Source organism: Diceros bicornis, chromosome 20, assembly GCF_020826845.1.
Source record: "Diceros bicornis minor isolate mBicDic1 chromosome 20, mDicBic1.mat.cur, whole genome shotgun sequence".
NCBI lineage: Eukaryota > Metazoa > Chordata > Mammalia > Perissodactyla > Rhinocerotidae > Diceros > Diceros bicornis.
In genome coordinates this window covers 44,724,677-44,748,920 of record NC_080759.1, presented here as the reverse complement: position 1 = coordinate 44,748,920, position 24,244 = coordinate 44,724,677, and positions in this window count along the sequence as shown.

The window sequence follows — 24,244 nt, the reverse complement described above, 5'->3', positions numbered from 1 at the left end:
TCTCTTGGATTGCTTTGCTCCTTTGGGAAATATCAATTGACTATATTCTTGTGCATCAATTTCTGAGTTCTTTATATGGTTCCATTGATCTCTGTTTCTATTCTTGTGCTAATACCATGCTGTCTTGAAATGTACATTTGTAATGGTTCTTGAAATAAGGAATTGTGAACACTACGACATTGCTCTTAATCGTCTATTTTTGTTTTGGCTATTCTAGGTCTTTCTCTTTTTCATATTAACTTTATATTAGTTTGTTAATATCAAGAAAATAGCTTGCTAGAATTTTGATTGAGGTTTCACGGAATCTATAGATCCATGTGGGAAAAACAGACATCTTAATGATATTGATTATTCCAGTCCACAAACACAGAATTACTCTTGATTTATTTAATCTTCAATTTATTTTATTAGTACTTCCACATATAGATCTTATATATATTTTGTTAGATTTATACCTAAATACTTCATTTTTATGGTACTATATAAGTGGTAATTTTTATTTAAAATTCCATTGGTTCATTGTGTATATGTATATATATTATAAAAGTATATGTATAGAAAAATATAATGTGTAAATACACACACAAAAGTATAGTATATATACAAAATGTATGTACTAAACCATATATCCTGTGATCTTATTAAAGTCCTTTATTATTTCTAAGATTTTCTAAAATTATTTTACGTTTTCCACATAGACAATCATGTCACCTGTGAATAAAGATGGCTTTATTTCATCCTTTCAAATTTGTATACTATTTTTTTTCTTGTCTAAAGGCACTAGATAAAATCCAAGTACAATGTAAAGTAGAAATTGTGAGAGAGGATATACCTCTTTTGTTCTGGATTTTAGTGGGAAAGTATACAGTATCTCAACATTAAATATAAATAATTTCCTTTCTTGTAACACCTTAATCTGGTTTTGGTGTTATAGTAACGCTGACCTCATAGAATGAGTTCCCTCAGATCCTATTTTCTGGAAGAGATTGTGGTAATTAGTAACATTTCTTCTTTAAATGTTTGGTAAAATTCACCAGCAAAACTATCTGGGCTGGTGGTTTCTTTTTTGGAAGGTGATTAAATATTGATTCAATATCTTTAATAGATATGGGCCTAATCAGATTATTTATTTCTCCTTGTGGGAGGTCTAAGCATTTGTGTCTGTGAAGGGATTGTTCCATCTTGTCTAAGTTACCATACTTGTTGTTGGTGTTGTTTATTATCTTTGTAATACCCATGGGATAGGTAATGATGAACTCTCTTTCATTTCTGATATTGGTAGTTTGTGGGGTTTTTTTTTTTCCCTTCTTCGTTAGCCTGGCTAGAGGTTTATCAATTTTGCTGGTCTTTTCAGAAAAGAGTTTTTAGTTTCATTGATTTTCTCTATGCCGTTTCTGTTTTCAATTTCAATAATTTATGCTTTAATTTTTTTGTGTGTGAGGAAGATCAGCCCTGAGCTAACATCTGACGCCAATCCTCCTCTTTTTGCCAAGGAAAATTGGCCCTACACTAACATCCGTGCCCGTGTTTCTCTACTTTATGGGACACTGTCACAGCATGGCTTGACGAGCTGTGCGTCCGTGTGCGTTTGGGATCCAAACCTGCGAACCCTCAGGCTGCCACAGTGGAGCGCGCACGTTTAACCACTATGCCACTGGGCCAGCCCCCGTGCTTTAATTTTTATTATTTATTATTTTCTTTCTGCTTACACTAATCTTAACTGCTCTTTATTCTCTAGTTTCCTGAGGTGGAGCTCAGAATATGGATTACTGATCTTTTCTCTTTCCTAATATACACACTTAGCATTATAGATATTCCTCCCAACCCTGCTTTCTTTGCATCTACAAATTTTGATGTTTTATTTTTATTTTTTATATAATTCATTTCTTAAGACTTTTCTTTGACCTAAAGATTATACAGTTGTTTAATTTCCAAATATTTGGAAAATTCACCTACTATCTTTTGTTATTTCTCTCTAGTTTAATTCCATTATAACCTGGCAATATTTTTTGGATTATTTCTATTCCTTTAAATTTAATAAGTGTGTTTTGTCATCCAGAATGTGGCCTATTTAATGAATGATCCATGTGAGCTTGAGAAGAATGTATATTTTGTTGTTAGATGTAGTATTCTATAAATGCCGATTACGTTAGGATGATTGATATTGCTGTTCACATCAACTATATACTTACTGACTCTGTGCCTGCTGGATCTATCAGTTTTTGCTTTACATATGTTGACACTCTGATGTCAGGCTCTACACCTTTAGGATTGTTGTGTCTTTTTGGAGAATTGACACCTTTATTAATATGCAATGCTCCAATTTTTCCTTGGTAATTTTCTTTATCTTGAAGTTAGCCTGGTTGAAATTCATATAGCTACTTCAGCATTCTTTTGGTTAGTGTTAGCTTGATATAGCTTCCTCCTGCCCTTTACTTTTTTTAGTTATTGGACTTTATTTTTAGAGCAGTTTTAAGTTTACAGAAAAATTGAGCAGAGTGTTCAGAGTTCCCATATTCTCCCTCTCCTGACTTCTTCAGTTTTCCCTATGGTTAACATCTTGTCTTGGTATGGTACGCTTGTTAAAATTGATGCACCTACATTGATGTGTTATTATAAACTAAAGTCAATATTTTACAGGGCTCACTTTCTTTGTGATCTACTGTTCTATGGGTTTTGCCAAATGCATAATGTTGTGTACCCATCATTACCATATTCTACAGAATAGTTTCACTGTCCTAAAAGTCCCCTGTGCTTCAACTATTTATCTCTCCCCTCTCTCTTCCCCAAACCCAGGAAACCACGAGTCACCCCATTTTTCAGTGTGAATATGATAAATTCTAGATTTTATCCAAACATAAAATGGTGTATTACACTTAACAGATTGAGGGCAAATATTATTATAGTCATTTATTTTTTTCAAATATAATGAGACATGGTTTATGGCCCTCCTACAAAATTGATAATAATAAACTATCTTGTCTCTGAGATCCGTGTGCCTGTTTGGATCATGTAAGAACCTTTGAAAGAGGCCACCAAACTTCCAACTCATGGGCTGGAGAGAGCCCTCCTTTTTTGGTCTAAAGTTTTTTCTATTCCCATTGTTTCTGTGATGTGTGCTCTGTGCAACTACAATATGCCAATGCTGAGTGCTCATCCCTTATACATTCTCTGCCTATCACCACTGCTCCAAGCTGTGAAGAAGTGTCTGTTACCCACTCTTTAGCTTGGTCACAGGAGGATTAATCTACATAGCCACTTACTCTGGTCTAAGTGAGATCCTTGAGTGCCGCACAGGAGCTCTTTAGCCATAGTTCTTGATCCTCTGGACTTACTGGTATGCTTACAAGAGTTTTTGTGAAAATCTGGTTATCTAGAAGTGATGAGGTGTTTATTTGTTTGAAACTTTTGAGTAACATGAAAACCTTGTTTTGATACTTAATCCCCAAGGATTGACATGGGGATGGATCAATTTCTCCTTTTAGTATATTCAATATACTAACATATCAACATGCTCAATTCTCCCTCAGTTGCCCTTGCTGCCTCCAGTTACTACCCACATGGTAAGAAAGCTTCCCAATGTGTTTATCTCAACTTTACCTGAGAGAAGTTTAAAAGGAGTCAAATACTAGAATCATCCATTATGTTAACTATTAGTAAGAGGCTATAGATACAGATACAGATATGCATATATATATATATATATATGGGTATATGTATGGGTAAATATATGTATATATATAATCTCTAGAGAAATTTTCATGATATATTAGTTGACAGGAATGATTTTTTTGGATAATATGTAAAGGTCATACTGTGTGTCTATGTTTGTATATATATTTCATATTTATCCATGTATATGTAGATAGAAATCTACATACCAAAGTTTCAGTGCATTTATCTAAATATTAAGGTTTGTTTTATAAGTAATGTTAAGATTTCAAGGAATTTTTATTTTCTTATGAGAATTACCTAATTTTCCCCAAAATATCCATTTAATTATAAAAGAAAACATATAATTTCCTAAATAGTTATATCAATATTAAAGCTAATTTCCAATCATTCATTGTTCACCAAATGCATAAATAATATGATGTGTGAAATCGTAAAATTCTAGTAACAGTTTTAGATATAGATATTGATATCTACATGCGGGAAAATGCATGCTACACAATAGAGTAAGAAGCTAAAAAATTAAAGTGATAAAATTTGGAATAATATCACAATGTGAAAAAGGTGTTTATATTGAATTAAGATACATTTTACTCACTAAAATGTGCCGCCAGAAATCTTTAGTTCTTTTTAACTAACTGAATTGATCAGAAGCTAGTGTTGTTGATAACAATTTTGTAGAAAGACACTTTTAATAATTCCGTAAAGTACTACTATAAAATAGGTAAATTCAATCAATCTAATGCAATTTGGCTCTTTGTAAATAACCTTCAAGCCTGTGAGAAAGGCAATAAAAAGTTGATTCTTAAAATGGTCTAAATGTCTAAAGTTAATCCATACCATTTAGCATTATAATAATTCATTTAGTTAGCAAGAATTTTTCTGACTCTTTGAAATTCAAGAGTATTACAATGCTTTTGATGCTCTGTGATGGTCAGACATTAGGAAATGAATTATTTAACAGAAAATCTAGATGACAACGAGTTTACATGTGTAACAACTGAACGTAGTAATTCTAAAAGCAAAGTAAGTAGTACATTTTGGCTATAGTCTCTTATAGTTTGAAACATGAGATATACATATTTCTTTCTCAATAACCAAATTTACGTATATTAAGAAAATTCCTGTTAGTATATGACAAAGTTGCTTATCTCCTTAACATTAGTTTTTGAACAATATTTTTGGATGTGTGTTTCTTGATAAATTCCTGAATTATAACACCCATTTCATTTAAATTTTGAAATCATGATTATTCAGATTTAAAATCGTGAATGTTTGGATATGATGATAATATACTGTGATATGTCCAAGAACAAGAAGAAAATACTAGAAGAGTGAAAGTAAAACTTGGAGTAGAAAGTGATGCCCAGTGAAAATAAGCATTTAAGGTGATATTTTAGATTAGAAAGATAGAAAGAAAAGGAAAAAAAAATACCCTCTGGTGGTATTATTTATATCTAATTGATTAATTATAATCTTTGTATCTTTGTGATGTGTGAATGGATTGCCAACATATGCTCAAATGTCAGGCAAGTCTATCCTTCGTTTTGTTTTAATTGCTCATGCTAAATGGAAACCTTCATAAGTGACTAATCCTTCCCATATATTAATCATACAAAAAGGAAAATCAAAAGAAAGTTTATATTTAATTATAGTATGATAAAATCAGCAATCTAACTAATCTTATAACATTGCTCTCCAAACTGCGAAAATAGCGACTTGCTACGGACATTAACAGTTTATGATAAAGCAGTTCCACAAATAGTCTCCACCATGCCAAGATAGTGGAGCTGTACAGGAAATCTAACAGGCAACCTATTTAGAAATAACAATAGCTAATGCCAGTCTATTTAGAGAAATAGAATGGTAGGCTATGATAGAATTCATATTTCCTCCTCTAAAAATACCTGAATTCTCTAGCATAAGAAAATGATCACAATAATAAGTCTAGTTAAAAAAAATAAAGTGATTTATTGTAATGAAGATCTCATGATAATTTCTGTTTGGCAGTGAGAAACCAAGGGATATTGGAGAAGTGTGATAGTATATATAATAGACTAGGATAATTAATTTGGCTAAAATATAGATACCAGCCCAATAATTCATTGGAATAATACTGGTGGGGCCATGAGAGTCACATCATACACAGTAATAAACCAAAGTAATAATAAAAATGTACAATACTTTGTACGTCTCCTTGAATATCCATGTGTGTACATGCTATTAGGCCCAAAACATAAGGTGGTTCTCTCCTTTCCCCTCTCACTGAAATAAATTTGAGTAAAATATAGAATTAAAACTGCTTTAGAATCTTGCAGAGGAGTGTACCCCAAGTGGTATTGTTTAGGACCATATAAATGCATATTGATATGGAAAACATTTTAGAAAGATCAGGCATATGAATGCTTGCAATCTGGAGTGTCTCTCAGAAGTAACAAATAATAGGATTTTGGACAAGCTACGTGACACTGCAGCTACATATACTCTCTTCAAAAAAAATTTTAATGACTTTTCAGTTGGCTTTAGAGAAGAGAGCAGCAAATATTGAGAGAGATCATGTTTTTTAGACCTAAAATACCTATTATGTCATTGGTAGTGTTTGAGATAATGATTTCGATATGTATTAAGCAGCTCAGCTGAAATTACTGATGAAGTAGAAATGACATATCTGAGAGAAAACTACTGGTGATAGCTTCTGAAGAATATGTTATATCCGTGAACTGTTGGCCACCATTTCTGGGAAAAATGATAAAACTAGAAAACCTGAGCTCTAATGATGAATGGTATGAACCATAGGATTCCTTCCCTTTTAAAGCAAAGCAAGCAGCCTAATTGACTAATGGGAGTTCCAAATTAGCAGAAGCAAGCAGTTTGGAATTATGCAGCCATTCTCTCTGCAGATCATAAAATATCAATTGAGGAAGTCAAGGGCAAGAAAACACAAAGAGTAAAATTAAGGCTATCTATATAGTAAGGAAAAAAGAATTGGATAATATTTGGATCCGCACGAACACTTGGGTCAAAACTGCTCGCATGGCTCTAGTTCGAGTGTGTGGACAGATGGCCAGATCTCTTTTACCAGGTCAGTAGATCATCCACAGCTGCTGTAGGCAAGGCTACAAAGGACTCAGATCTTCGCTGCCTTTAGGAGGAAGGCCCTTGCTTGACGGAGTCATCAAAAGTAATGCAATGCTCTTGGATTTTAATGGGTCAAGAAAATTCTTGCAAAATAAATTATTATAGTGGTTTGCAAACTCCTGCCTTAGGTGATTGGATTCTAAAGATATCCTTGATTACTTAATACAATTTTAAAATTCCATGTGGAAATTGCACAGAAGAATTAAAGTGGCTCGTGTGGACAATGACTAGTTACTAGCTCAGAAAGTGGCTGGAATGCAAAGACTGACGCTCTTTTTTGGAGATTGGAGGTACCTTCTTGAAACGACCAGGCACAGATATGTTTAAATTATGCAACGTTGGTCAGGAAAAGGCTGTATACCTCTTTCATCTGCCAAAGCTGCTAATGTAATGAAACACTATATAGAATGTCAACAGGAAAGATAGATTTGGGTAAGATTCTCTGAAGACAATTTCCTACATTTAGTTGGGAGTTGTACTAAACAGAACTCCTACCAAGAACTCCAGGAGGCTTTAACTAGATCCTGACTATAATAGATATGCAATACACTTTTGAGTTCTGCTTACTCTTTTTTTTTTACTTCTTTTTCTTGCAGAGAAAGATTCACCCTGAGCTAATATCTGTTGCCAATCTTCCCTTTTCTTTTTCACCTCCCCAAAGTCCCAGAACATGGTTGTATATCCTAGTTGTAAGTCCTTCTAGTTCTTCTATGTCAGCCACCGCCACAGCATGGCAACCACACAGATGGTGTGGTTCTTCAACTGGGACGTGAACCTGGGCCACTGAAGCAGTGAGAGCACTGAACTTTAACCACTGGCCCATCACCATTGGCTCAAGCTCTGCTTGCTCTTTAACCAGACCAACAGCATGGAATACTATTAAGAATGTGGGAAAAGTATTTTGCATCAACTTGTTCTCCCCAGCTATATATTGCTGTATGTAATCAGAGCAAGGAACGCATTTCCCTGTTGCCAATATTCTAAAATGTTTCAAAGAGCATTACATCATATGGATGTATACTATCCCTTATGACCTACAAGGTATTTGTTTGATTGAGAACTGGGATGGAAAACTGAATATGTGTTAATGGAAATGGCAAATAATATGAAAAAAAAATGTTGGCTGGCTCAAAATGGGTAAATTTGTTCTTCATCTAAATGTGAGAGTGGAAAAGAGGACAACTTTGAAGGGGTTTTGGGATGTAGTACTTAGAGTAAAAGAGTGTGGGATTGTGTGACTACTCAACTATCTATTTTTGCCAACTTACACATTATTCCATTTTTTTGGAAAGGAATGGATCCAGGATTTCTTTTTTTGTGATTTGGCAAAGTAAAGCATTGGTGTCAGAGCACTATTTCAGTTCCTCTGAACTTCTCTGTGAATTTTCTAAAGTAAAATGAGCTGGAGAGTAATTTCATCTTATTGGCTAAACAAGGACTTGAATGATGGTAAGTAGGGACTCCTAGTCATAGAGGTGACCCCATCATCCTTTATCTTTATACTGAGAATGGGCAACATAGGAAGATGCAGCAGTTCCAATCTTGTTACTTAAAGTGGGGATGCATAGTATGGCTGAAATAGAGGATGTCATTTGGGTCACTGATTCCAAGTTAAGATAGGTAATAAATACAAGAAGAAAAGGGGAAAATTGTGGCAGTTGATAATGAAGCACATGAATAAGAAATTTTGCTGGAGAAAACACCCTCACTTTATTCTAAAAATACCATCTCAGTGCAGAGGAATAATACATTTTGCTGCTACTCTCAGATGTGTGGCCAAGACAGCTGCTGCTGAGAAAGCTCCCAGGTTTGACTTCCTATAAGAAGAATAATTATATGTAAGCCACTTACAAGAATTTGTTGAGTCCACTGTATGTGTGATTTAGAGAAAAGACATTAACCAGCATCATTTAATCACCAGTCTCAATATCTATTTGTTATGATTGATTGGGTTATTTTTTTTGCTTATGCTTACTATATTTGTTCTGCTAAAGACTTGAAAGAATTATTACCTTTGAATAATGCTGGGCATTTTATTACTGTCAGTGGTCAATTGATACACTGAATTGTGAACCAGGAGGACACATTGTTAAGACAAATATCTGGATATGAAGGGATATGCATCACTGCTGTCTGCTTGGTGTGGAGGCATCTCTATTCCTTCTATAACTACTCCAGATAAAAATGGGGTTGTAAGGCTATACAAGCAAGCATCTACAGAATCAGAATGGAGTCTGAGTAGATGAATGTTGGCATGATATGGTGGTCAAATATGTCTTATTTTTCACACCTAATACTCAAGAAGGACACTTACAAGAACCTTTATGACATACTCAAATGTAACTCTACCTATCGGTAGAATATTGTCAACTAATAATCTCTCAGGGGACACAACATTGTTTTTGCATTCAAAACATTTTAATAATATTCATCCCTCATTATGCAGTGGAAACTATATTTGTGGTGGCTTAACCAAAACTGGCCCAAAGTCTTGAGTGTCTTCTAACTTGGTGTATTAAGTGAAGGATAGATTATTTTGCTGGATATTCACTAACATGATGAGAAGGTCTTATTAAATCAGCTAAGGGCACTAGAGGGACTGCCCTCTACTTTACAGGAAACTAGAATAACGTAGCAAATGGCCAAGTACCAAAGTAAACTGTTTATAACTCTAAGAGATGCAGACAAATGTGTTAGAGGGACAACTAGCAATCTTGACCACTGGTGCCAAGTCTTGTCTAAGGTTTAGAAAAGAAATTTTGGTAGATATGCCATTTAAGTTAGGTGTTGATGGATGAGTAGAAATTAAGCAGTCAAACATGGGGAAAATTTATGTCAACTGAGGTGCACGTCAAAAAAATATGAATTTTTAAAGATACTGAAACTATAAGACATACTGCATTACTTTGTTTTCATGAATCAAATTAACCTCAAAGCAAATTTTCACACACCAAAGTACGCAAGCAGTATTCCATCTTATGATTGATTTGCTAAAGTTATTCAACACATTCTGTCCCAATATCTGGGCATGGTTTAGCCTCTGATATATTTTACCATACCACTTTTCGCACACCAGATCCATTCTCTCACCATCCTCATATAATTGTCCCAATGAGCAAATGTACTTTTTTGAGGTGATAAGAAGTATAAAAATAGTTGTGCTTGATTGATATTGATCTTAGAGCTGGAATAAGAGGATTAATTTCCCAGCGATTATTCTATCATATTAAATGTTTAACAAATGGTCATGATGCATGTTATGCATAGGCATACACATGGGCATATAAGTCTGAAGGAACACACAGGTAAAAATTTCAATTCAAAATTGGTAAGAGAAATAAAGTCGAGTACGTACGTGACCAGAAAGTCCAACAACCAAAAGAAAAAACAGGTAATACCCCCTTCCCAACCTTTTTCCCTCTCTTCTATATTTGGATTTGTTTTTTAATTTCTAGTATCACACATTTTATTTTGTCATCTTGTATGTATGTGTGTGTGTGTATCTAACTATCGCTGCATAACAAATTACTTTCTAACTTGAAACACCACACGTTTATTATCTTCATTATCTCTCAGTTTCTATGGGTCAGGACTCTGCACACAGCTTTGCTGGGTCCTCTGCTTCAGAGCCTCACAAGAGGGAAAGCAAGGTGTTGTCCAGAGTGGGGGGTCTAAAGGTTCAATTATACAGGTATCCACTTCTGAGCTCACTTACATGGTTGTTGGCAGGATACTGTTCCTCAAGAGCTATTGGACCGAGAGTCTCAGTTCCTTGCTGGCTGTTGCCAGAGGCTACCCACAATTTCTTGCCACATGGGCCCCTCCAACAAGATAGGTCGTATCTCTAAGGTCTGTACCTTAAGAAAAAGCCAGATAGTAGGATGAAAAGAACCTAATCACTGAAATGGCTTCCCTTCAATGTTGTTCTATTCTGTTTTTCAGTAGCAAGGTATTCAATAGGGGAGATTTACACAAGGTCATGAATACCAGGGGCGAGGGTTATTATGGAACATCTTGGAGGCTGCATGCCACTGGATGTGGGTATGTGTGCTGAGTTCTCTTGACTCATAGATTGTCCTTACAGTCTTGGTTTGATTCTTGATGCCTTGACTTTACTTTTTTAAGTTGACTTTTCATTTTATTTATTTATTTTAAATTAAAATTATTATTATTATTGTTATTTTTTTACAAACATCTGTTGCTTTCGGGCTGCACGCTCACTTAAGAACTCTGGTTTCTCTGTGATTATGCGCAAAGTTTGTAAAGCAGAATGCTTTATTATGTGGTCTGATTAGACTATGTTTGGGTATTTAAAATTCTCAGAATTTTCTTTCTTCCTTTTTTTGTTTTCATACTTTCTTTTTTTCTTCCTTTTTCCCACAGGTTAGGCCTCCTACAGAGGACAGTATATTTTAATTTTAATCTTCTGACTAGACTGTATAATCCTTGATGAGTGTTTTGAGCCTGGAGAGGAAATTGAACTGGGATTGGGTGAAGTTCTCACCATTCAGCTGATGGGTCACTCTGACCATGCCTACCTGTGTAAGTTACCTCATCCACGTCTGTGCGTGGTTTTCCCTTTTGCATATTTTATGTTTTACTCACTCCAAGGAACAAGGCTCTGACTTTGTCCCTGGCTTTAGAAGGGCAGTTGTCTTTCTGTCTGTGTTGACAAAAATTTGTGTCTGCCTCATAAGCAGACTTCTAAATAATTCTTCTTTTCTGCCCCACTTTCGCCTCCACTCTCTGTAATGATTTCTGCCCCTAATCCATGAGTCTTTCTGGAGTTCATGTATATAAATCAGAATTCTTCTAAGACTATTCCAGAAAGGTTTAAACTTCCATGAATTTTCTAAATCAATTATATCGTATCTGTTCTCTTTCTAGACTTACTGATACTGTTGCTGTTATCTTGTTTGTTTTTCTAATTCTTTGTTGGTTTGTGCTATTTTAGTTTATAACTTTATTGTTATAGTGATTCTTAAGGGGAAGTGGAGGTAACCACATATTTTCAATCCAACTGTCTTTTCCAGATGTCTTTTATTTTTTACATATTTTTATATATTCAGCTTCAAATTTATTTTGCACATCTCTACAAAATTAATGTTCCATTACTTTATTCATGTCTTGCTTAAGGAATTTTAAAATACCACTAGGATCTACAGGACAAGATTCAAATATCTTTCTTCTGGAACCACTTTCTGCCACAGTATTTGATTCCCAAACATGACATTGACTCTTCCCATCCACACATTGGCTAATTCTGTACTCCCATCTATACCACCCTTACTTCTTATTGCCATTGTCTAAACATATGTGCTACTCCTATTTATAATTGTGGACTTCTGGAGAGGTTAACTTGTTTGTTCAAAGTCAAAGAACACTAAGTGCCAGAGTCAATATTTTTGTCTAGAACCACTGCTTTCAAACCATAGGTTGTTAGCATTATACCATGATGCTCTATAGCTGAATGCTCAAGCCTGAAACCCTCTGGAGTGCTCCTTTACTGATTTAATACATTATTTAACAGATAAGCTATAAACTTGAGTTTTGCAAAAATAAAAACTCTCTGTACTTCCCCTTTGCAAGTAGAAATTATGTGTACAAGAGACAGAAAGATGGACAGAAGAAGAATTGGTAGGTCAGAGAATTCTTCAGGAAAAAAACCCCCAAAAACCAAAAATCAGAAAACACCCTTCTGCTTATTCTTACAATAGATTTGTGTATCTCTTTATTACAGGCATTTTATTATAAGCAAAACTTAGTAATCATATTTTTTTATATAACTGCCTATTGATTTATGTACAAATCGGTTATATTGATTGAAAACAACTAATTGAAATTAATTGTGACGTGAATATGTCTCTAAAAGTTCTCCATTTGACGCTAAGGAAAAAATTTTATAGGTAAGCCTATTCTAAATTTTCTGATTAGAGTTTTTTTTTTTTTTTAATTAATCAAACCCCTGAAAATACTTCCTTTTTTGTGATTTGGAAGTTCTACTCAAGCAAATTGTGTCTCTAGCACATGAAAATTAAAGAATGAGCACCTCTTTATTTTACTGGATTCAAACTGAAGGTCAGATGTCACTGTTTTCTGCTTAGTAAATCCTGCAGACATGAGTGAAACAAACAGGCCGGGCAACTCAGATTTGCTGCACGTTAGATGGGGAATTTCTGAGAATGCTGGGCTGTGACAAGAGTAAATATGTAAAGTTAAATATGTTATCAAGTTAGAAAACATGAAACCACAACTATAAAGTAAATGGAAGACAGATACAATCTGAAAGGGCTGTGATGTTTACTTCAAAAGTTGTATTTCTATTAAATATATGTTTATAGCAATAATAATCATGGCATTTTTATAGATTATTTCATCACAATTGTGTTTCTATAAATTCTCAAATACATAATTATGGTTAACTCTTATTTTATTATTTAATATATACCAGAAAATTAAAATATTTTTTACCACCCAACACCATGAAATATATATTATCTTCCCATTTGATAACTAAAGAAAAAAAAGTCTAGAATATTTAAGTAACCTTAAACTCTGTGATCTTTTTCACTATGTCTCACTGCTATTAAGTAGTAGAGTCAGAATTCGGGATTTTCTCTCCCACAATGTGAAATTAAAGGCAGTATTCCCAACCACTGTTCTATATTGCTAAGTGTAGAAGTAAGGAAATCTTGGTCCTTCTATGCCTTTAGGATTATCTTACCCCGTCCAGAACAATGTCCAGATTTCAGTTCCCTTTTAAGCAAAATGAGGGGATATTACTTGGTAAACTATGCCTCCTCCCTCAATAACATCTCTTCTTTTTGTTTTTTATCCTCCAGTGTTGCCTGTAGAAATTGGGAATCTCATAGACAAGAGCACTTTCAATTAGAATACCCATTCATAGAGAAATTACAGGAGAGAAAATTCCGTTGTGTGTCTCATATTGAAGACAGGCTTGGGGGCCCAGCCCAGTGGCTTAGCGGTTAAGTCTGCTTTGTTGACTCTGGGTTTGCCAGTTTGGATCCTGGCCACAGACGTACGCACTGCTCATCAAGCCATGCTAGAGGAACCTACAACTAGGATATACAACTATGTACTGGGGCTTTGGGGAGAAAAAGGGAAAAAAAAAGGAAGATTGGCAAAAAAAAAAAAAAGACAGGCGCTGAAACTTAGAATACTATTCATTTTTATATCTAAATTATCATTTCCAGTCAATTTTACATTAGATTCATAGCTGTCTTTGCTTTTGTACATCAGTTAACTAATTAATGTAAAGAGTATACAAAATACATAATCAATTAGCAAATTGCAGTGTGTAGATATGTTGTTCACAAAAGATATTATAGATGGATATTATGATTCCTATTCAACGACAACACATTAAACATTATGTAATCTCTAGTTAATTACTTCTATAATAATCAATGTCATTCTCCAATTCATTATTTAAATACATAAAGGACTAAAGTTAATGTCACTTTTACTTCTTGTGTGTTAATCAGAAATTATCTTGGGTATAGCTATGTACTAATCATTGAATTATTTAGAGAATTATTATTTAAGTATGAAATTACTTACTTTTTAAAATTCCTATTTGATGCTCCCAGCCAAGTGTCTTCATAGTTTAATTTTGTCTATATCTAATGAAGAAAAAAAAACAAGCATCAATGTTGTAAAGTGTTATGTCACGTCAATCGCAAAACAGTTGCAAAAATTTCAGGTGCTAGGATCAAACACAACAGGATAACTAACAGTTCATTGTGACTCAGTGAAATATAGATAGTAATGGATAGGAATTGAAGAAAGAAACATAAGAGAGGATGCACAAAAAAAAACTTCACTTAGAAAATCTTTATAGAAGTGTAAATATATTTTGTCTCAAAATTTGAGGTACAATCCAAAATGATAATATTCCATTTCTAAATGAATGTTTATTTTTATAAGCCCCATTTGTATAATGATAGAAAATAATTCAGGAAATATCTGTGCCATTGCCTCTACTTGTTGAAAATTTGATGTGTTTTCTTAAGATGGATTGATGTGACAATGCTACCAAGAATATTTTTTAATACAATCTAAGTTTTTAACTTTTAGGATAAAACATTTGAAATTATAAAATTATGAGTAAAATAAAAACATTTAAGAACAGTGAATGAGTTCATTAAAAGTTATTCTTTAAGAAAGAGAAGCATTAATGAAATTTTGAAATAGAAAATAGAGCAAGACAGCAAATGAGTTCAGAGATGTAAAGAATATCTTTCATGTCTGATTAGCTGTCTCTTGGAAGAAATCAGTTTGCAGTTGTACTATTATAGATATGTATATAGTTCAACATATCTGATTTGAGGAGCAATATACCTTGACATTCTCAGATAGAAATAATTCATTCTGTTATTATGGGGCTTCAGAAAATATATCAGAAGAGACCAAAATAACACAAAGTCAATTTTTTAACATTCTTTGAATTAAGAAAATATTTCATACATAAAAATTTCCATCATGTGTAACTTTAAATAATAATATAATCCTAACAGAAAAGATATTAGCAGAACACAATTCTAAATATAATATCCACTGCTACTCACTGTCTGTTATTGATTATCCAATAATTATATATCCTAGAAAGTGCTAGTAGTTAATTTTTCATCATTTCTGAGTTCCTGCAAATAGTTGCAATAGGAAATTTATTTAGCAATGTTTTGCACAGTCATGTACACGATCCTCTTGTTTTCTTCTTATTACCTTTTGTTTCATTTTGTTTTATCTAGTTTACTTAGTAGCCAACGTATCCTGTTTGATAATTAATATTTCATTCTTTTGAGAAAACTGAATAATAGCAAACAGTATAAATCCACTCTCAAGACAAAGTTGCATCCTTCACTCGACTATGTGGTTTTTGTGGCATTGTTCATGCTTTGATATATTTTTTTGCATGCTGAGAAAATCATGTTTTCATGATCAATAGGGCAGAGCCACAACTTCTTTCCCAATGGAGTTATCTATTTGTTAGATGACATGTAGATAAGGGTCAAAGTAAAAACCTTGAAGTTACCTCTTATCAGAACCAATTATATATTGTATTGAACCAAGAAAATATCTCAGTATCACTACATGTCAAAGTTATTGAAAGAACCTCTTTTGATAGAAATGCTGTCCTCGATATGAAGTAATCTTTTCTGCCTCAAATTGTTCGACTAAATTCTGGAGATATTTTCGCTAAAATATCTGCTGGTCTGCTCACGTGATACTAACTTTTACTACAATCAGATATCTGCCCCAGTTTGAATCTTTTTTTTATTAAGCCACATTTATTACCCATTTCTTTAGGGTAACAAAATTGTCCTGTTATGTGTGTGGTTTCCAATATTTGCCCTTGGCTTAAACAGGAAATGAAAGGAGTGTCCAGTTGAGAACTGCCAGAGGCATTCAAATCAGCCATATGCCATTAGCAGGCATTATTTACTCATAAATCCCATATTTATTAGGTGCATTTTGCAATTCCAGTAGTGATCATAAACTTGGCTATGTGTTGCAACAGTAGCAAACAGGAATTGCTCTCATAAAATCACTAGACTGAAGATATGTCTGATGGCCTGAAATAGATACTTATGTTGAAAAGAACATCAAGGACTATGGCCCTCTCCAAGCTACTTGATACAAAGATGGAAAATGGCTAAGTACTCTGTCAAAAATTCATATTGATCTTCCAGGTATATTACAGTAAGAACACTTGGATTGTTTTAGTTGCTTCAGAATGGTTTGAGTGAATTCTATATCCATGTCATACCTTCATTGTGGCAAGCTGTGTTATCCCAGGGTCAATTGGTAGAAACAGAAATATCTCCTCTAGAGCCATCTGCTATCGACTTTGAAGCTAAGTCTCTCAAAATCTCATTCATCAGTAGCCGAGAGAGAGAGAGAGAACACGTACTCATATGCACTCTTCTTAAAGTATTCAAATGTTAAAGTATTAAACTACAGTCATCTGTAAAATGGAGCATTTCCTACCCAGCAAGTGGGAGTGTAATTATTATATACGCATTTTGAAAACCATTTAGAAGTATATATGTTGACTTGTTTGTCAAGAGTCTTAAAAATGAACACAACCATTAATCTAATAATTCCTCTTTTGGAAATCTGTTCAAGTGAAACATTCTTAAAAAATGTTTGATACAAAAAAATTTATTGTAGTGCTTCCTATAGTAAACATAGTTTGAAATACAATAGTGGTAATAATAATAAATTATTAATATTTATTGAGCTCTTATATGATTGATCGTTGTCTATACTTTGCCTTATTTACTCTTGTCCACAACCTAATAAGTTTGATCCAACTATTACATGCATTTTGAAGATGAAGTAACTGTGCCTCAGAAGGCTTATGTAAGCTAAGCAAGTCTAGCATATAATATATGATTTGAACACAAATCTGATATTTTTAATATTCATGAGATAAAGAATGCTAATGCCGGTTAGACTACATCGCAAAAGTCTTTAATAATAAAGTTCATTGTAAAACAACAATTGTTGGGTGTGTCTGCTTGTATGCATGTTTCGTATGAATGCTTCTTTATAACTAAAATGTGCAAGAAATATTCACTGTGCTCTTAAAATCAACCAATTGTCTGTCCCCAACTTCATCAAGCAATGTGTGTGATGAATTTATTCTCAGTCATTCATAGGATTTCTCTCTATCTCCAAACAGGATTGGATTTATGGGCGAGCCACTAGTGCAGTAGCACAGGGCCTCACCCTCAGAACGGCCTGAACTTGGAGCTCAACGCTCTGCAGTTGCAGTCTTGAAATTCTTAGTAATGTTATCTTTAAATTTGTATTTTGTAAGCGAATTCTGATGGAACGATGGAGCATGTGTTGGAAGTTGGAAGTGGACCCCAGCCTCACTCCCCTCCCCCAGTGACCTCTGCCCCCTCTTCCTGTGTGTGTTGGTATCTGAGGTAAGGTATAGCAGTGGTAGTCTTTGCCCACTGCTGGCAGTGCAAAGCTGGGTTTGCTGGATTACTCAGCCAAGTCGAGCCTCTTGCCAACTCCCTGTCCAGATACTGAGTGCACCGGAGCATGGAAATTCTTGGCTATTATGATGTGAAAAGAAGCAATGTGGCCATAAAATTGTGAATGATGTGGCTTCTGCAAAGACACTAACAGGCACTGGCAAGGATGTTTCTCTGACGTGGCCGCACGTCCCATGGCAGAAAATCTCCATGGAGGAAGGGCCACGTACAGTGCAAAGAAAGGATCCCAGCTGCCAATGATGCTAACAGAATAGACGGAGGGTGACATCAGGTCTCACAGCAATCAGGTCCCCAACCATTTTTATGAGAGTGGCCCCTCTTGACATTTCCTCATGCAAAAAAGTGAGACTTTTCTCTTTAATATTTTATGCCCCTTCCAGCTTTTCACTCTCATTATGATTTTTTAAGGAATAGTAATATGAGGAGAGAATGAGGTTAATTTCGGTTTGCCTTTTATAAAAGTTCATTCTAGGGCCGGCCCCGTGGCTTAGTGGTTAAGTGTGTGCGTTCCGCTGCTGGTGGCCTGGGTTCGGATCCCGGGCGCACCAACGCACTGCTTCTCCGTCCGTGTTGAGCCCAAGTCCCACATACAGCAACTAGAAGGTTATGCAACTATGACATACAGCTATCTACTGGGGCAATGGGGAAAAAAAAAGAAGGAGGATTGGCAATAGATGTTAGCTCAGAGCCAGTCTTCCTCAGCAAAAAGAGGAGGATTAGCATGGATGTTGGCTCAGGGCTGATCTCCCTCACAAAAAAAAAAATAAAAGTTCATTCTAGACACAATGAATGATTATATATATATCTATACATTTATCTCCATATATATTTACAAAGATTGTTACAAAAATATATCAAAATTCTCTATTAACAAAAGTTGCTTGACCTCTTTTCTCTGCTTTTATGTTTCTATGCACTCTGTAATACTTACCACGGCAAAATTTATTTGTGGGGTACTTACCACAAACTCTTGCTTTGTGGTCAAAAAATTCTTATTAACTTCTAACTTTTCAAAATAGTATTAGATTCTCTCTCTCTTCCTTCCTTCACAATTAAATTACCATTAATTATTTATTTCTTTCTCTAAGTTAATATTTTTTTTCTTTTCCTTCCTTTTATTTCTACTTACGTTCAGAGTGCTTATATTTTATCATTTAAATATGTTTTTTTTCCAAATACATACACACACACACACACACACACAGAGTCTTTAACTGCAACTGAGAAGCCTTGAGTAGGAGAGAAGATGGGGAGAGGCCAGTTTGTTTGATATGTCTGCTACATAGTCAAGTAGAAAAAAACAGACTGTTAGAAAAAAAGGAAAAAAGTGTGGAATTCAGGGGAGGACATGCAGTTGGAGATAGAAATGAGAGTCATCATAAAATATTTTATGAGATCCTGGAGAATGGATCATATTTTTCTAGGAAGAAAGTATAGATGAAGAAGAGAAGAGAGCTTAGGACATAGCCCTGTGGTACTCTTCAGTTAAGGACGTGGCTAAGTGAAAAAATCCATCAGAGGAGACTATGAAAGAGTATTCAATGTTGTAGTGGGGGAGGGGGAGAACCAGCAAAAAACCCCACAAAACAGCAAGACCAAAAACAAAAACAAAAAAAACATAGGTGTGTGAGTCTCAATGAAAGCTGGAGAAAACAATATTTCAAGCAAAATGGGATGATCAACTGTGTCAAATGCCACTATGAAGACAAGGATAAGGAAGAGAAAGTAACGATTACAAATGCTGGCAAAATACTAATTATTTGCGAGTTGGATGAGAGTTATTTCAGTGCTCTGTGTGGTCAAATTTGGAATTGTTGGGACAAAGAATAGGTGATGGGGAAGTGGAGACAGTATGTTTATACCGTTCTTACTCTGAGTTTTGTTGTGGAAAGTAGCAGAAAAATGAGGTGGTAGCCAGAAATCCACATGCATGCAAGAGTTTGTTGTTTATTGCTATTTTTCTATTTAAGATGGGGGATATTAGATATGTGCATATGATGATGTGGAAAGAAAGATAATGACTGCAAGAGTGAGGTTCATAAAAAGGTAATAAGGGATGAACCCCAGAGCACATTTAGGATGGCTGGGCTTAAATGTGAGAGGACTACCTTTTCCAAGTCACAACAGATGTGCAGAGTACATGGGTTCAGATCCTTATAGGCTGTATCCACATATTCTACACCTGCTTTGTCTATAAACTATGGTTTGAGCAAAAGGGGGTGAAACATTCCTCTGGGAAATAGAAGAAGTAACATACAAGGGAACTGCCAGAGAATTGTCTGGGTTTATGGAGTTCAAATTCAAGAATGTTGTCATACATTTTAAATGAATCCAGTCTTGATGGTTCCTTTGGCAATAATAATTTACTTAGGTGTAGCTTCATAAAATGAATAGCTAGGTTTACCCAAGGTCCGTATTTTGCCAGAGGAGAACAACAGAAGAATGAAGAATCCAGGATAATAAAGAGTGAATAAAGTCAGTGTTTAGAGGGCTGCCCCATGCAACCTATGCCAGGTAATAAGACGAAAATGTAAGGGCCTGTTGAGGCCCCATCTCACATCTTAATTCTAATGTAACCTGCAGTGAGCAGGTCACGTTCATGCTGTCAACTTCCCACTCCAAATGCCATTGGTTCTTATCTGATCTGCATCAAGGCTTTCTCTAATGCTTCAACAGTTTGTTCAGCTTATCTTCAGCACAATCTGACAGTAAGTGACAAGAATTTAACCCCCAGATGCAGATCTTAATCAATGCGGAGCCATTGAGTAAATTCACCAACTTCTACATCCTTCTATGGAAAATTCTGAAGTGTGTTTCATGCGCTTCCACAAAGTGTCTCTAGTAAAATTGTCCTCCATTTGTAAAATTGTAAACAGCTCCTTATTGCACACTTTATTGGCTTTTTTCCCTTCACTGGTGCACTTTCCCCACATCCTTAATTGTTCTTCCTGTGATCACCTCCCAAATAAACTACCTACACCCAAGTACTTGTCTTCCTGTCTGCTTTAATGGATCCCAAAGCAAGACAGAGGGTGCTGATGGAAAGTGAAGTGCTAAGCGGATTAGAAGTACTGTGGGGTTGAATAACTGATTACCTTGTTGTACTAAATTATGTAACCTGGAAAGGTGGGAAGTGATGCTTGGAGAATGGGAAGTAGGAAAATGAGATTTCAGAGGTGGTGGAACTCCAAAGTTCTACCTCCAAAGAGGTTTGGAATATAAAGAGATGAGTATTTTGCTGAGGTGTGGCTGGAAAATCCTGGTGAGAAATACTGGTCAGATCATCTATACGGATGGTGAAGCTGCCAAGAACATAGCAGGGATTTGGTGGTTAAGAAATAGAGCTAAAATCATGGTTAGAAGATGGGGATGGCAAGGAAGTTGGTAGAAAATTTAGGCTGATGACATTTGCTTCATAGGAGAGAGGATATATGAAGTGGGAAGAAAGAAAAACTGTTTGAAAGACACAAGAGAAACCAAGAAAGACATCAAATCCAACGTGGTGCTCTAAATTATTGGGATGCGGGCTTAAAAAAAATGCTTGCAGTGTGAGTGCTGCTATAGATCAGTGTAGTTTGGAGGCAGGAGACTTCTTGGGGCAGTGGGCTATTCAAGGTGTTCAGATATTATGTCTTGCCCTCAGTGAGAAGCTCATCCATAGCCCACTGCCAGGAATGAAGGCCTGGCAAAGTGGGTATTGGGCTCTGCCGGGAACTTGGGGAGTAGCTGGGTGTGAAATAAGATGTGACGACTCCAAGGCCATTGGTCTTTTCAATAGGAATGAGCAAAAACTCCGTACAAAGCCGTAGGAATTGCAAACAGCAAAGCGTTCACAATAAGATTATGGTTTGGGTTTCATCTAGCAAAAGATATTAAGAGGTCAAAAACAATAATCTTTACTGTGCTACTAATGTGTTGTGATCCTGGGCTAGGTTCTTAATCTTTATTTTTCCTGTTTGAGATTCTTCAACTTGTGAAATGTAGATGAGATAATGTTGTGTGAGTTAGTTAGTTAGTGCATCTAAAATATAGAACATTGTTAAATCTAGTCAGAAGCACTAATTACTCACATTGACACAAGGGCAAGTTTTGGGTTAGAGGACACTGGGTTTGTGATCAGAGTAGCAACTGGCCTTTAACTTCTTAATTTTATTTAAGTGTCTTTTCTTTGTTAACAAAGATGCCTCGGGCTTTGATGCTGATAAATTGAACAAATCCTACTATCTCATGAACATTGGTATCATCCAAGTAGACATGTTGTTAATGTTCTCCATATAATTTGATGTAATTAATCCTATGATAATAGACAATGTGATGTGGCAAATAGTGCTTGTGATCTGGGCTCAAAAGAAACAAATGTAGTGCTCCTTAGTTGTGTGACCTTGTACTAATCACTCACATGCTCTGAGATTCTAATTTGTAGTAACTCAAATATGCATAATCTTCTTATTCAGGATAGTTGTAAGACTTTAGTGAAATGCTGTTATCTTAAAATATTTTTTGAATTGCTAATTAACATCATTACTATGTACTTGCTCTGACTCTTCCAATCAAACATAAGAAGAGATTGCTGTGCTTGTCTTATCTTTCCCTGCCCCTTACTTTCCTGAATATTTTCATTACTGTAACAGAGAGAGGGGCTGCATTCATTCATTCATTCAATGATCAAATATTAAACGCTTTAAAATTTTAATAATTGATCATGGGGTAAAGAAAAAAATAATGGACAGGCATATAAAAAAAAATCAATTATAATATAATGTACTATTTAAGAGAGGAAAGCGCCAGAAAAATTACCCAAGAATATCATGTTAGTGTTTTACATAACAAATTGGTGTGCAACAAATTTCCACAATCTCAGAAGCTTAAAAATACCCACATATATTATCTCATAATTATTGTGAGTCCAGAGTCCAGGCATGATGTAACTGGATTTTCTACTGTGGATCTTACAAACTTGCAACCGAGGTATGTGCCAGGCTGCATTCTTATCTGGAGGTTCAACTGGGGGACAATCTGCTTCTAAACTCATTCAGATCTTTGGCAGAATTTATTTCCTGGTGGCTGTATGACTTAGGGTCCTACTTTTTTGTTGGCTATCAGCTGGAGGCTGCCCACAGTTTCTAGTGAACGATCACTTACTTCATCAAGACAGCAAGGAGGTTTGTCGCCTTAGAGAGTGTCCTGTTCCTCTCTTTGGAACGTTAACCTGATTATGCCAAGCCCACCTAGGATAATCTCCTTTTCGATTCACTCAGAATCATCTGATTTGTAAACTTAATCACCTCTGCAAAATCCCTTCCTGTTTGCCATATGCCATTGACTACAAGCGAGTCACAAGTCCCGCCCACACTCAAAGGGAGAGGATTCTACAGGATGTGAACACCCTGGGAGCGAGCCTGAGGGTCTGGCCACCACAACTGTGGAAGTCTGAGCTTAAAAAAGTGAAACTTCAAGTAATTTTAATATTAACAATAAAAATAACTAATGTTATGAGCCCTTATATTTTGAAAGATAGAGACTAAGTTAATTCAATTTTAAGTTAGTGATATTGAATCTATACCACAATGTTATGTAGTACTATGTAAAAAATAAAATAGGGGGGCCGGCCCGGTGGCACAAGCAGTTAAGTGCACATGCTCCACTGTGGTGGCCCGGGGTTTGCTGGTTCAGATCCCGGGCTGCACTGGTGCACTGCTTGGCAAGCCATGCTGTGGCGGCGTCCCATATAAAATGGAGGAAGATGCGCATGGATGTTAGCCCATGGCCAGTCTTCCTCAGCAAAAAGAGGAAGATTGGCAGATGTTAGCTCAAGGCCGATCTTCCTCACAAAAAAAATAAAATGAAATAGGAAGGGGATAGGAATGATGTGAGCAGGAGGAGCTCTTGTTTTACACAGGATGATCAGGGGAAGCCTCTCTGACAGTTAGATTTAGGCAGAGACCTTAAGTATGTCATGCCTTCTAGGTTGAAAATTATACTTGATGAGCTGTCGCTTGTGGCTGAAGAGGTGTGCAAAATGGTGGAAGTGGTAGGAGATTATGTGATAAAGTGGGTGGGTCATTTTGAACTTGCAGGCCAAGTTTAGGTCTTTGACTTTTACTCTGGAGAAATAGGAAAGCATTGGGGAAGACCATCATGGATTCATAGTCTGGAAGAAAGGGAATGGAGAACATGGGGTTGGAGGTAAGGAGCAGTGAAAGACAAAGCGTTGTGATGCAGAGTGCTAAAGAGAGAGAACTGGAAAGATAGGAGGTGAAAGATTGGAGTGTGGATGAAGAAATGCAGTTACTAGGAATAGCAGAAGAACAATTTAAATTTGGTTATTCCTGGGCCCACACTTCCAATCCAGCACGATGTACTGTTTTACATGTTTACATGACACTAGTGCATCAGGAGGA